This window comes from Saimiri boliviensis, chromosome 16 (genome assembly GCF_048565385.1).
Source record: "Saimiri boliviensis isolate mSaiBol1 chromosome 16, mSaiBol1.pri, whole genome shotgun sequence".
NCBI classification, from domain to species: domain Eukaryota; kingdom Metazoa; phylum Chordata; class Mammalia; order Primates; family Cebidae; genus Saimiri; species Saimiri boliviensis.
Genome location: NC_133464.1, coordinates 50,761,735 through 50,775,622, shown reverse-complemented (window position 1 = coordinate 50,775,622; position 13,888 = coordinate 50,761,735). Strand labels below are relative to the sequence as shown.

Below are 13,888 nucleotides of genomic sequence, written 5' to 3'. Positions count from 1 at the left end.
TAGTTAATAGGGTACATTCAAAATTCTTCAATGCTAACTTGAATGTAATTAAATTCCTGACAGTCCAATAAAAGCACATTATATATCGCTTTAATGTTTCTCAAAAAGACGGACAAAAGTTATCCTGCATGCTGTACTTCCAAACACTTACTAAAATTTTTTGACTTTTTAAACCTCACAAACTAAAAAATTAACTAGGGTACAATAAATATATTATCCCAATTAAGAGTATTAATTACCATTAATATATGAACTTAGAACACAATGGATCTGTGTAAGAATGAGGGCACAAAGTTAAAAAAAAAAGAAAATGAACACAATGGATATTAAAGATTTTAATATGATTTTCAGAAAATTTTTCATATTATAAAACAGTGAAACTTTAAATTTACCATTAGTATTCAGCATAATAGATAATGAAGTACTTTGCTGGCTTAATTAACTTAAACAATTCTGGTAATGGAGAAGAATGTACTAAAATGACTATTTGCATCTTTAACATCAGTTTGATTTATCACCAGTGGAGATGGTAGACAATTTTCAATTGCATTGCTAGCTTCAAGAACCCTTTTGCTGATTTCCTTGCTAGACAAACATAAGACCACTCTAGAGAGTGAATAAATTAGTTTCGTACAAAGTACAATTCAAAGGAAAAAATAATTATTTACAGAAAAAACACAGAAATCTAAGTATTATAAATCCCAGTGTCAGGCAAGATTTTGTATTGAAGTAACTGGAATCAAATACCAATTCCCCTTTCTCTTATTCACTGGAGCATTCAGTTTTTAAAGGGGCAGGGAAAGGGTCAAACACATTTTCTAAATAGAAAACCAGGTCTACTCTTTTATAAGGACAGGTGTTAAAACCATTATCCAACAGACTAAGTGGAACACAGTTAAATCAATATTTATTTATTAGAATGAAATTTATCATTCATGTTTGTATACTCAAGTACACCTTCATGCTATGAATCTATCTCAGTGATGATCCAGATTATAAATCTGTACAATATAAATCATTATCCCAGATTCTCTTCTCCCTTTCTTTCACCAAGATATTCCTTCTTCTAGTGCAAAGGAAAAAAGGTAACTGGAATCTAAAATGAATTCTGTGTATACCAAAGAAAATGTAGCCAAATGGATGACCATTAGCCATACCACTAGGCTACACATTGAACTGTCTATTGAGTTAGAATCACCTACTTTGACCTGGGAATAAGGAAGTAATAATAGCGGATTAACTAAGGGTTGGTGTCTAATACCACGCTATAGAATTTGCTTTTTAGTCAATACTATCTTCAGCCTTTGAAATTAACAAGTATGCACAGGGGTCCTTAAAAGTGGTTGTAATCCTTACCATAAAGTCTGTAAGGAACTTAGGGCCAGAGTACCACACTGGAGACCATTACTAAAATTAAACTCAACAGTAGAGGGGTCTTGAGTTTGCAGAGGAAGGAGCTGGGGCAATGCCTGCGTGGTGTGCCCTTCCTCTAACAGCCTGTCGTATGTGCGCCTTCCTGCCAGTAGAGACTTCCAGCCTATTGCATTTGGTTAATCACATTTCACTCCTGCTATTTTACAATCAGAGGTATCGCCCCAATCACATCTCATTTCACTCTCCAAAGGGTTCAAGTTCCTGTGACCAAACAAAGGGGAAAAAAGTGTCATGTAGTGAACTTCTGGCACAATGGCATGCCAAGCAACCTAATGCTTAAAAAGTAAAGCCGAAGAAATAAAGTATAAAGCTGAATCCCATCTAGGATGGTGTGCTACAATGAAGAGACAACATCTATTTCAACAAATAAAATATTCCCAAAACCAGCTTGAGTTGCTTCGGGAAAACGCCATAAAAGTGATGTTTTAAAAAGTAAAAGACAATAAAAATAGATAAATAATTTTAAAATAAAATTTCTAGGGTCCAGGCAAGATTTTTGATCTAAAAACTGCATAAAAGATACAGAAAATAAAAGTATTAGATAAGAAAACAGGAAACATAAGTTACATGATGAAAAAATTCAGATATAAACATCCAAGAGAAACAATTTTATATACTATCCAAGTTCTAAAATTAGACAGTCTTTTAAAAATTTCAGCTGGGCTCACAACATTCAAGAAAAAGAACAGCCACTATGCAAAAACAAGGCAACCCAAGAATCCATTTTGGTCATTTTTTTTTTAATATATTTATTCTGAAACTATCTCACTGAGGGTCTAGTTTTTTAGAAGATTTAATTTCCTAAATGCTTGACCTGTTTTCAAATTATACAGACATGTACATAAGCCCAGTTATTACCTATATTACTATATTTCACAAAGAACAGGTGATGAATCACAACAGAATTGAGATGCAGGTGTATCTTGCACGGAGAAGTAAAAAAACTCAAAGGGATATAGATGTGGAAAGTATAACCAAGTCTGAGAGAAAAGAAGAAGGTCAAATTCATTATTCCTTCTCTTCTGGAGAACACTTACCTATCAATTCTCACCACCAGCAAGAGAAGCCAATAGGGCAGAAAAATCACAGGAAATTCAAGGGTCCAGACAGGACTGGAGAAACTAACAGAGTAAGGAGCTGGAAAACTGATCTGAGAATTGTGTTTCTATGTCAAAACAATAAAGTCAGAATAGTTTTCGTTTCAAGATTTAGCTTGCTGAAGAATAGAGATTGCATAGTTATGTATACACATGCAATCTTAAAGAAACCACTAAAGATAGGCTAGCATTAAAAATCTAAATAAATCTAAGCACTAGTAATTTCCCATAAAAACTGGAATGTCTCATCATAGTTTACTTCAAACATGAAATAAAGAAAAAAAACACTAAATACTTAGTGAAAAAATATAAACACTATATGAAGTAGCACCCTTTTGTAGGATGTTTCAATGTTAATACTAAATTCAAGTTTATCATTAAAAAGTTTACATTATCTCAAGGTCCTGCCTGCTTGGCTGATACACAGAAATCAGGACTATCCATCAAATTGAAATTGCCAAGAGGAGGGACAAAGGAAGAGAATGAATGACTAAATCCTCAGATAATTCTGTGCGGTTTTAGCCTTACTTTTTCTATTTTTTTTTTGAGACAGAGTCTAGCTCTGTCGCCCAGGCTGAAGTGCAGTGGCACGATCTCAGCTCACTGCAACCTCTGCCTCCTGGGATCAAGCAATTCTCCTCCACCAGCCTCCTAAGTAGCTGGAATTAGAGACGCCTGCCAACATGCCTAGCTCATTTTTGTATTTTTAGTAAAGATAGGGTTTCACTGTGTTGACCAGGCTGGTCTGGAACTCCTGACCTCATGATCCATCTGCCTTGGCTTCCCAAAATGCTTGAATTACAAGTGTAAGCCACTGCGCCTGGCCTTAGCCTTACTTTCGTAGATACAAAACTATAAGGGTAATATCCTTAATTAAAATAAGGAAAACCTTTGTAACATAAAAATATCGATTTTATGCTGGTACTTGAGCTACTATTTAAAATGAAGTACTTCTGTTTTATAGCCACCAGCAATGCTTTTTACTATTTTCAGGAAAATAGGAACTGCAAACATCAATCCAGTTCATGAGTAGTCTTTGTGGACATCCACTCCCAAAAGGAAATAGAAACATAAAATTGATTATTAAATGGAAGCAACTAGGAACACCTTTAAAAATAATAATAACCCGATAACAACTTTTTAAGGTTATTTTTACCAAAAAGAAAAAAAGTTAGAAGCATACAGTTTTAAACATATTAAGCCTTTCATATCTAAATGTGATTTTGTGACCTTTAGTTTTATCACCTGGCTATGATTCTTACAGGTGTTACTAATGTTCTATGGCGCTGAAATCAAATAAAACTCATGATATTAAAATATAAACAGTTCTGTCCACAGGACTACTGGTAATTGGTTAAGGTGTGACATTAGGACTCTTTTCCTAAGCTAAAAACTCATCCTTCTTTCTATGGTCCTATGTTTCTCAACTTGCTAATTCTATTTTCTCTCTAAAAAGTAAGGAGAACCACATACAGATGGGTAACAATGTTTTCTGTTAATGAAAGTTCCTAGGATGAATGGTCAAGAGGGTCATTCTGGAATTGAAAGAAGAAAAAAAGCTTTTATAGATTTTTCTTCAAAAGAACATAGGAGTAGAAACACAGAACACAGGTCTCTATATTCCCATTTAAGCAATGCATCAAAACTTTTATTGAAGATAGTACATGCTGTCAAAAAATGGATATAGAGCTTTCAGAGAACTGTGCTAAATGCTGTGAATATCAAGAGGCATGTGAAATAGTTTCCCCACTAACTTAGTTTACAAGTAACAAAGACAGATACATTTTAGTACACAAAGCAATACACAAACCCAGGAGGTCCACATACAGTGAAAAAGATACCAAGCTGTAGCCCAAGACTTTTCACAAATTTTACGTTTTCTTTCATTGGTTAGCATATCTGAACCTGCAGACCAGCAAAGCGAACGATCTGTCCATTGATATCATTAGGAACATGACAGCCACCCACAGATATAAGCTAGCAGGCTTATATCAATTTATTATTAGCATCAGAACCAAATATGTGGTAGCATTTTTAAATAATCTTTGGCTGACACAGTTTAATTCCATTAAAATTTCCATCTTTCTTTTTAAGACACAGTTCGCTCTGTCACCCAGACTGGAATACAGTGGTATGACCTCAGGTTCAAGTGATGCTCCTGCATCAGCCTCCCAAGTAGCTGGGACCACAGGCATGCACCACCACACCCAGCTAATCTTTGTATTTTTACTGGAGACAGGGTTTCACCATGTTGGCCAGACTAGTCTCAAACTCCTGACCTCAGGTGATCTGCCCACATCAGCCTCTCAAAGTGCTGGGATTACAGGCATGAGCCACCGTGCCTTGCCAAAAAATTGTATCATTTAAGTGGATCGTTATGAGGGATTACCAACGAGAGGAAAACTTGTAAGATTAAAGACTCAGATGCAATTTTCATAAGCTAGATCCTCTAGACCAGCTGGTTGAAGGTTTTCGTTTGTTTGGTGTGCATAAAAATCACACCAAGACTTTCTTTGTAAAACTGATTACAGGACCTCAGTCTACCAACATTCTTATTTAGTAAGTCAAGTTGGTACCTGGGAACCCACATGTTGAACGAGTCATGCCTGTCATGATGTGGCAGCATGCCCAGTACCACGTGAGAAACCCTACTCCATACTCCATCACTATCAGCCATTAAACATTCCCTCAGCCTGCACACATATAAATTTCCAATCATATGGCTCACTCTAAAAACTGGACATACCTGAAACAAGCCACATAAAAGGTACAGATAAGAAGTACAAGAGGATTTCAAAGAAGTGAAGACAGGGAGTTGATAGAGTTGGGGCAAGCCTTACTGCCATGAAGTGACAGGTCCCAATTAATACTGTATTAAGACAATTCAACAATCTCCGGTATATAAGACGAATTATCAACTGCATCATTTATTTAAATGCTTCGCCTAAGATACAAATCATTCAGTCTCATAAGCATAAACTTAGTACCTAAGTATTACAGATTGTTCATTATATAGACTATGACATAACACCATTGCCTTGACAAAATGAATAAATCACAGGTTACTGACGAAAGAAGGAAGGAAGGGAGGGAGGGAGGGGGGTGAAGGGGAAGGGACGGGAGTAGAGGAGAGGGGAGGGGAGGGGGAATCTTATGGGAAAAAAGAAAGGATCAATCTTAATCATAATCTATAGCTGATGATAATAGGTTGAGATGTTGCTCAGTTTTGTTTTGAAGTCCAGATTAGATTATTCCTTTCCACCAATAATTTATGAATATGTGCTTCAATCTAATAAAATTTATAGCCCACACCCTTGTGTTTATCTTAACGTCAACACCAATTATAAAGACTATGGAAATTTAAAGTAATATTCCTGCCAGCCATGACACTAAACACACCTACAGAGTCTATCTATGGATCATCTCCCTGGCAACTCACAACACACATAGATGTGAAAATATTATTCTTCAAGGGCTCCAGATTTAACATCTAAGAAAGGTCCAAAAATAACACTGAAGCTTTCATAGCACTGAGGACAAGAGTAGAGCTGGCTCTTTGATACTACAAAGAAAAACTTTTAAGTTCACATGATTTTTAGTCCAAGGAGGAAAAAAGTGAAAGGGGAGATGTTAGGAACAGGTGAGAATTAGGAAAAGCTCTCCAGCCTCTTTTAATCTGCTCATGTGTTCATAACTGCAATTCTGCCAACCTCAGAAAGACAAATATACCATGTATTACTCATTATCCAGCTTCTCTACTGTCATGCAACCCAGTATCCAGACCTCCCTATCTCTCAATTCCTACATCGTGAAAGGTGAGCCAGCAAGAGAGATCAGCTTTAAGGAGGAGGTATCATTCAAGTGTCCACAGAGGTGAAAAGATTTATTTCTCTGAGAACGCAAGGTTTAAGGAGGCAACATAGCTGCTAGGAAAGAACTACCTCTCTAGAAAAAACAATTCTCAAATTGCAGCTTGGAACTCTGACCTAGATTCTACCCCATAGAGGCTAGGTACCTAACAAGTAATTTTTCATTCTAACATAACTCCAATATTCTTTTTCCTTGAATGAATTTATTCAATGTTGGGGTAAAATCAAAGGGAAAAATACAATGGCTAATTTACTAACACAACTTTTATACTTATTTTAAGATGCTCTTTGTCTATTCTAGTTCTTTTCACCTACACTACCAGATCAAAAACTGTTTTGCAACATGTTGAGGGAAAAGCAAATCGAATCTCTGAACCACTTTACAAGCAGGTTCAGTTCCAGGTTATTGGAATCCAAGACCTTTTTCATCGTCTGGAGAAGGCTGAAAGCATTTACAGTATTTGCTATACAGAGAATTAGACTGATCCCAGAACTCCTAGAATCACCTTGAAGCTTATCCAAACTACTAAATTGCTTCTGAGAGTGGCTTAGCAGCCTAGACATCTTGTCTACGACACAAATTTAGATTGGATGGTCCTAAGACTAACAGAGCATCACCCATTCTTTCACATACATTTGAGAAAGATTTTGTTTATATTTCAGCATCACAATAAAGGAAATTTAGTTTAGCCATTTTAGGAAACAATTTGGTAAAATAAATCCCATGTTCATACTTTAACCTAATAATTTTACTTCTAAAATCTATACTTGGGAATTAAGAAATACAACAAAAAGTTTATACACAAATATGTATCACTACAGCATCACTTTAAATGTTAGGCTGTAATCAGCCTAACATTCCCTCAAACATGGGAAAGATTAAATAAATCACAGTTCTGCCATATGGACTATAATGACATGGAAAAATGCTTACAATACAATGGTAATGAAAAAAGTTGCGTTTAAAATTGCATAGGTAACATAATGCCAACTTCATTAATGTATATATGTATAGACAAATAAGACAGAAATCATAGGTAATTTTATATACCTGGATTGTGGGATTTGTTTCACATTTTCATGTATTTCCCCAGTAGTCTACAATGAGCATATTTACTTTAATACAAAAAGTTTAAGTTACTATGGATGATACTTTTCATATTGAGCAGAAAATATAGATTAGTTCCTTTTCAAATAAAAATGTATGTTTTAGTAAAAAGAAAAAATAAAAATCTTAAAAATCTAATAAATATTGTGTGCACAGACTTTTTAATAGGCTAGGTTTTTCAATGCATATTTTCAAGTATGTCAGACTATAGTAAGCACATTATTCATTTGTTTTCTAATTCACATATATAAATTAACCAATCTCAAAAAGCTCCTTGGTTCTGTGAATTATTGATGTTGTCACCTGCTACAGACTTAATTCCAAGAAAAATATACGAATCACTACATCACAAGCACAAATCCTTTTGACACAAATTCAATTTCTGTGGCAACAATAATATATTGACTTTGCTTTATTTTTCTACTTTATGACACTTATTAATGACAGAGTTAAAAGAAATCTATCATTTTCCTTTATTGTAAATGTAAATGATATCATGCCATCTTGAAAAAGGGTAAATACCACTTACTAGATAATTCCTTAATGTAAATAAGGTAATGATACCAAAATATAAGAAATAAAATAAAGGATTAAGATTTTTAAAGCAAGACCTAGTCTCATAATTCTAAGTTTCTTCTGCTATACGATATAATTAGGCCAACAACACGTGTGAGACACAACCTTAATGAAGATCCAGTCTCTGCCCTTAGGAGCTTACAAACAAAAGAACAAGATAAACCAATAACCAAAATGCATCATAACAAAGTATTCAATGGTGATTGGAAGAAAAGGTGAAGTATCCACCTGCTAATCATACATGCTTAAATGCATGCCAATTAACATGCAAGCATTATAGCAATGATCTAAGACAAAAGGCAAATAAAATTTTAGCCAAGATTCAGGTAAAACTTGTAATGTAGAATTTGTTCTTCTAACAGAATGAGAGATTCCTAAAACATTCATGCATGCAACAACTGTTAATTAACATCGCTGTATTTTTGACAAGGGAGACAGCAATAAATTAAAAAAAAAGATTTTTGCCCTAAAGGAACTTATCTTTACTGAGAAAACAGACAATAGGCACAATAAGTAAATTACTTACTTAAGATGTTAGAAGGTGATGAATGCTCTGATAAAATGAAAAAGTAGCGAAGGCCAAAAGGGTATGCAGGTTGCAATTTTAAATATGGGGAATTGAAGTAGGCCTAGGCCTCATTGACAAAGTGGTGTTTGAGCGAAGAGTTGCCAGTGGGCTAAGGCGTCATCTATGTGGATGGGCAGGGGAGTGTTTCCAATAGAAAGAATAGGTCCCCACTATGTTGCCCAGGCAGGTATCGAACTCAGCCTCAAGTGATCCTTCAGCCTTCCAAAGCGCTGGGATTATACAGGTGTGTGAGCACCACGTCATCCGACCAGCCCTTTTTTTTTTTTTTTTTGGAGACGGAGTCTTGCTCCTTCGCCAGGCTGGAGTACAGTCTCGGGATCTGGGCTCACTGCAACCTCCACCTCCTGGGTTCAAGCAATTCCCCTGCCTCAGCCTCCCGAGTAGCTGGAAGTACAGGCCCGCCACCACGCCTGGCTAATTTGTTTGTATTTTAGAAGAGACAGGAATTTCACCATGTTGGGCAGGATGATCTCAATCTCCTGACCTCGTGATGTGCCCACCTTGGCCTCCCAAAGTGCTGGGATTACAGGCATGAACCCCCGCACCTGGCCTAGCCTTTCTCTTTTAATACTTCCTAAATAATATCCATGTTAAAGTAACCTACCTTGGTTTCTGTTTATTTCTGGGCCTTGACCAAGACACTACGGCAGTCCTCTCCGTCTCAATACCTGGCTCACCTTTCAAATGCTGCCTGATTCAGGAAGTTTCTGTAAGCTTTTGCCACACCAAGCGTGCCTCTCCTCGGACTTTTACAACCTCCCTTGCGCCGTGGCATGATAAAGCAATATTGAGCAGAGGTGAAGAGACTGAGCTCTGGGATAAAACTCACCTGGATTAGAATCCAGCTCTGATACCAATCATCTGTGTGATCTTGGGCACTTTAACTCTGAGCCTGAATTTCTTAACTGTACCACCAGGCAAACAAGCATCTTCCCCACAGGCTTGGTAGCAGACTTAATAGAAAAGGCCAGTACACAAAATACTACACCTGAGTTTAGGAAACTTTGCCCAATGTTGTTCTGCTTCCTTCACAATAAGATCCACATAAGCATCACCTGGGTTCAGCTCAGCACCATTCTCCTCAAGGATACTCCCAACAGTCTTCTCCTCCTCTAGGGCCCCATAACCATTCTGTAATCCATCTAAATCCATTTTAAATGTGTGCTGCCTCTCCTGTGGGCTCGATTTTTGTCATGGTCACTTTACCAGCAGCTCTGTTTTGCTGGGGGTCAGTTATATTGGACTGCCCTCTGGGGCCTTTCAAGTGTTGTCATATTTCTTTGGGACTCAAATATGGGAGTTGAGAAGTCTAAGCAGTGGCAGTTTCCTAATGCCATCCCCAGAGCCAGCGTGCTGCCAGGGCCTCCAGAGACTCACAGTCAGATGCATGAATGAGGTGAGCTAAACAAATCGAGTAGGTACTGCAGATATAAATTTAGAGTAAGGATGGGTCAACCTTCATTATTACCAAGAAATAATCTCATTTCCGTCCTCCCACATCCCTTTTGTTTATAACTCCCTTGGGTCACTGATCTTTGTCTTGCAGTTTATGTGTATGCCTCCTCTTCTGCTTGTATGTGACGGGTACCATGTTCCCCTCAACTTTGAATCCCCAGCCCTATCATTGGTGGAGGGAACACTTTAGGCAGCGGTTATCAACCTGACTACATATGAGAATCACCTGAAAGCTTGTTTTCCTTTCCCAATACAGATGCCTATGTAACATCCCAGGCCAAATGAATCAATACCCAAAGATGGAGCCTGCTGTGGATAATTTTAAAGATCCCCCAGGTAACTCTAATGTGCAACCAGGATACACACTACTAAAACTAGGCAAACTATTTTAGACTCAGTCTTTCAGTACCAAGACTATCATCAAGGAATCTCCAAAGATCCCCTCAGGTAAACATGGTAGGTGCCCATGGGTTTATCTGCATCCTGCATCATCTCTTCTCTGAGAATGCCTATGCCATAGAGGTGGGCCCACCAGTCTTCACTGTTCCTTGTAAGCCAGCTCTCGCCACAGCTAAACCCAAGCAGAGCCAATCAAATCCCCATTATCCCACAATTCTGGAATTGGAATTCAGAGATGAAAATCAGGCCCTACTCTTGCATGGACCAAGGATATATATGCCTGTCTGGAATTATGAGGTTCTAGGCTTGGCTGTGTGAAGATCAAAGCAGTGGAAGCCACAAAATGCCAAGAACCAACAGTGGACCTATGCCGAGTGAGAAGCAGAGAGATGCTGGATGGCCTGAGAGGGAGACAGAAAGAAGCTGTCAGCTTTTAGTTCCTGGTTCCACTCCTACATGAGGGCCAGCTTGATTCAGGTGATACTCCTGTGTATCTTTAATTCCTCCTTTCAGGATTCAAGTAGATATTGTATAGGAGTCTGTTCTTTAGACCAAATGGAACTTTAACTGAGACAGAACCCAAGATTCCTAAATGGCCCCCTAGGTACTCATATGATATAGCCCACCTTATCATTACTACTACAACTTATTGTTATTAGTATACCCAGCAACCCTAAAAATTCACTATGATCCCCATCTTAGAGAAATGGAATAGCACAGAAGTGATTTATAAGGGTTGATGAATGTCCAGGCTGGGAATGAGTCAAAAATCCACCCTCATTCTCCTTCCTTTCCCTCAGTCCCCAGTACTATGATGGGACAGCCAACTGCTGAAGCAGTTTCTGAATTATTTATGGGGCAAAGAATTCAAAAATGAAATCTTAACAAGAAAGATGAGCATAATTCCAATTGGATGGTTATTAAATGGTAACAACAACACTGACTATAAAACCACACCTTAAAACCTCAGAGATTTTCTTGGTATATTCTCTGGAGTTATTGGTGATTAAAAGAAAAAAGAAAAGAAAAAATAAATAAATAAATAAACCTCAGAGATAAATGAGCATGGGTGGGGTTGCAATTTCTGTAAACTGACTAACACTAATAAGAATACATAGTTTGCTAGGAGGCTTCCTCCTTTGAAGTTGCTCTCAAATATATAATAGAAATGAAAAACTTTTTTATTTATCTTTTATAGATTTTTTTAAAGCTGTGGTATATACCACAAACCTTATAAACCATGCACTCCCAATTCAGACTAAAACATAAGCCAAAATTATCCACATTCCAACGTGTCACTAAAACATGCTCGTCAGGAATACAACGTAATACAACAGCTAAAGAAAATTTAATTTCTTAAATTATTGCTAAAGTTTAAATTTTATTTTCCAAATAATTAAATTATCATTAAGTTTTCTTGCATAATGTAAATAGTAGTTTTTATTAAACCCTCTGAATTGTTTTATCTCTTAAAAAGAAGCAAGAGAGAGATCCAAAATGGCTGATCACTAGCCGCTCAGGATTGTAACTCCCAGTGAAAGCACAGAGAACAAGAGGACGCCACACTTTCAGGCGAATTTTTGTTGCTCAAGGACCAGGAGATTCCCAGCCGAGGAGCCCCACGGGTCACCAGCGTGACTTTTGTGGCCACAGCGGCGGTTCTTGGTGCAGAGTAAACGGGACTGGGTCCCCTTTTGGCCTACATTTGGAGCTCCAGGAAGGCAGAGTCGGCTATTCAGCTGATCGAAGGACGGACTCAAGAAGGAACCCAGACCGGAGATTCCCGGGCAGAAAAGCACCATCAATCTTAACGCCGCTGTTTTAGCCTGCGCTGTGGATTGCTCAGATTCCAGCACCGGGAATCAACAAGTCAGACGTCCACTCAAAAACCTAATTAGAAAGTCGGTAATTACAGAGACGACAGATGGATAAATTTATAATGAAGGGAAGAAACCAGCCTAAAAAGGCTGAGAATACCCAAAATCAGAACACTTCTCCCTCTACAGGGGATCACAGTTCCTCATCAGCAACTGAACAAGGCCTGACAGAGAACGAGTATGTTCCATTAACAGAGGTATGCTTCAAAAGGTGGATAATAAGAAACTTCTGTGAGTTAAAAGAACTTGTTCTAACCCAATGCAAAGAAACTAAGAACTTTGAAAAAAGATTTGACAAAATGCTAACGAGAATAGATAATTTAGAGAGGAATATAAGAGAATTAATTGACCTGAAAAACACAACATGAGAACTTCGCGAAGTATGCACAAGTTTTAACAGCTGAATTGATCAAGCAGAAGAAAGGATATCAGAGGTCGAAGACTAACTTAATGTAATAAAACAAGAAGATAGGATTAGAGAAAAAAGGATAAAAAGGAATGAGCAAAGTCTCCAAGAAATATGGGACTATGTGAAAAGACCTAATTTACGTTTGATAGGTGTACCTGAATGTGACGAAGAGAATGAATCCAAGCTGGAAAATACGCTTCAGGATATTATTCAGGAAAACTTTCCCAACCTAGCAAGGCAGGCCAATATTCAACTCCAGGTAATACCGAGAACACCACAAAGATATTCCTCAAGAAGAGCAACCCCAAGGCACATAATCGTCAGATTCACCAGTGTTGAAATGAAGGAGAAAATGCTAAGGGCAGCCGGAGAGAAAGGTCAGGTTACCCACAAAGGAAAGCCTATGAAACTCACAGCAGATCTCTCAGCAGAAACCCTACAAGCCAGAAGACACTGGGGGCCAATATTCAACATCTTTAAAGAAAAGAACTTTCAACCCAGAATTTCATATCCAGCCAAACTAAGCTTCACAAGTGAAGGAAAAATAAAATCTTTTGTGAACAAGCAAGTACTCAGAGATTTCATCACCACCAGGCCTGCTTTACAAGAGCTTCTGAAAGAAGTACTACACGTAGAAAGGAACAACCAATATCATCAGCCTTTCCAAAAATACACCAAAAAGTAAAGAGCATCAACATAATGAAGCATTTACATCAACTAATGGGCAAAACAGCCAGCTAACATCAAATGGCAGTATTAAACTCACATATATTATTATTAATCTTAAATTTAAATCGACTAAATCCCCCAATCAAAAGACACAGCCAAAACCCATCGATATGCTGCATCTAGACCCAAATCACATGCAAGGATACACTAAGACTCAAAACAAAGGGATAGAGAAAGATTTACCAACCAAATGGAGAACAAAAATAAATAAATAAAAAGCAGGAGTTGCAATTCTCGCCTCTGATAAAATAGACTTTAAAGCAACAAAGATCAAAAGAGGCAAAGAAGGACATTACATAAATGTAAAAGGATCAATGCAACAAGAAGAGCTAACGATCCTAAATAT

The 13,888-nt window shown here is 37.5% G+C and overlaps 1 protein-coding gene across 1 annotated transcript in view; it reads right to left on the bottom strand.

Moving 5' to 3' along the window:
- Positions 1 to 13,888, bottom strand: part of DIAPH3 (diaphanous related formin 3) — a 489,112-nt gene that overhangs the window by 456,791 nt on the left and 18,433 nt on the right. The gene's annotated exons all lie outside the window — the stretch shown is intronic.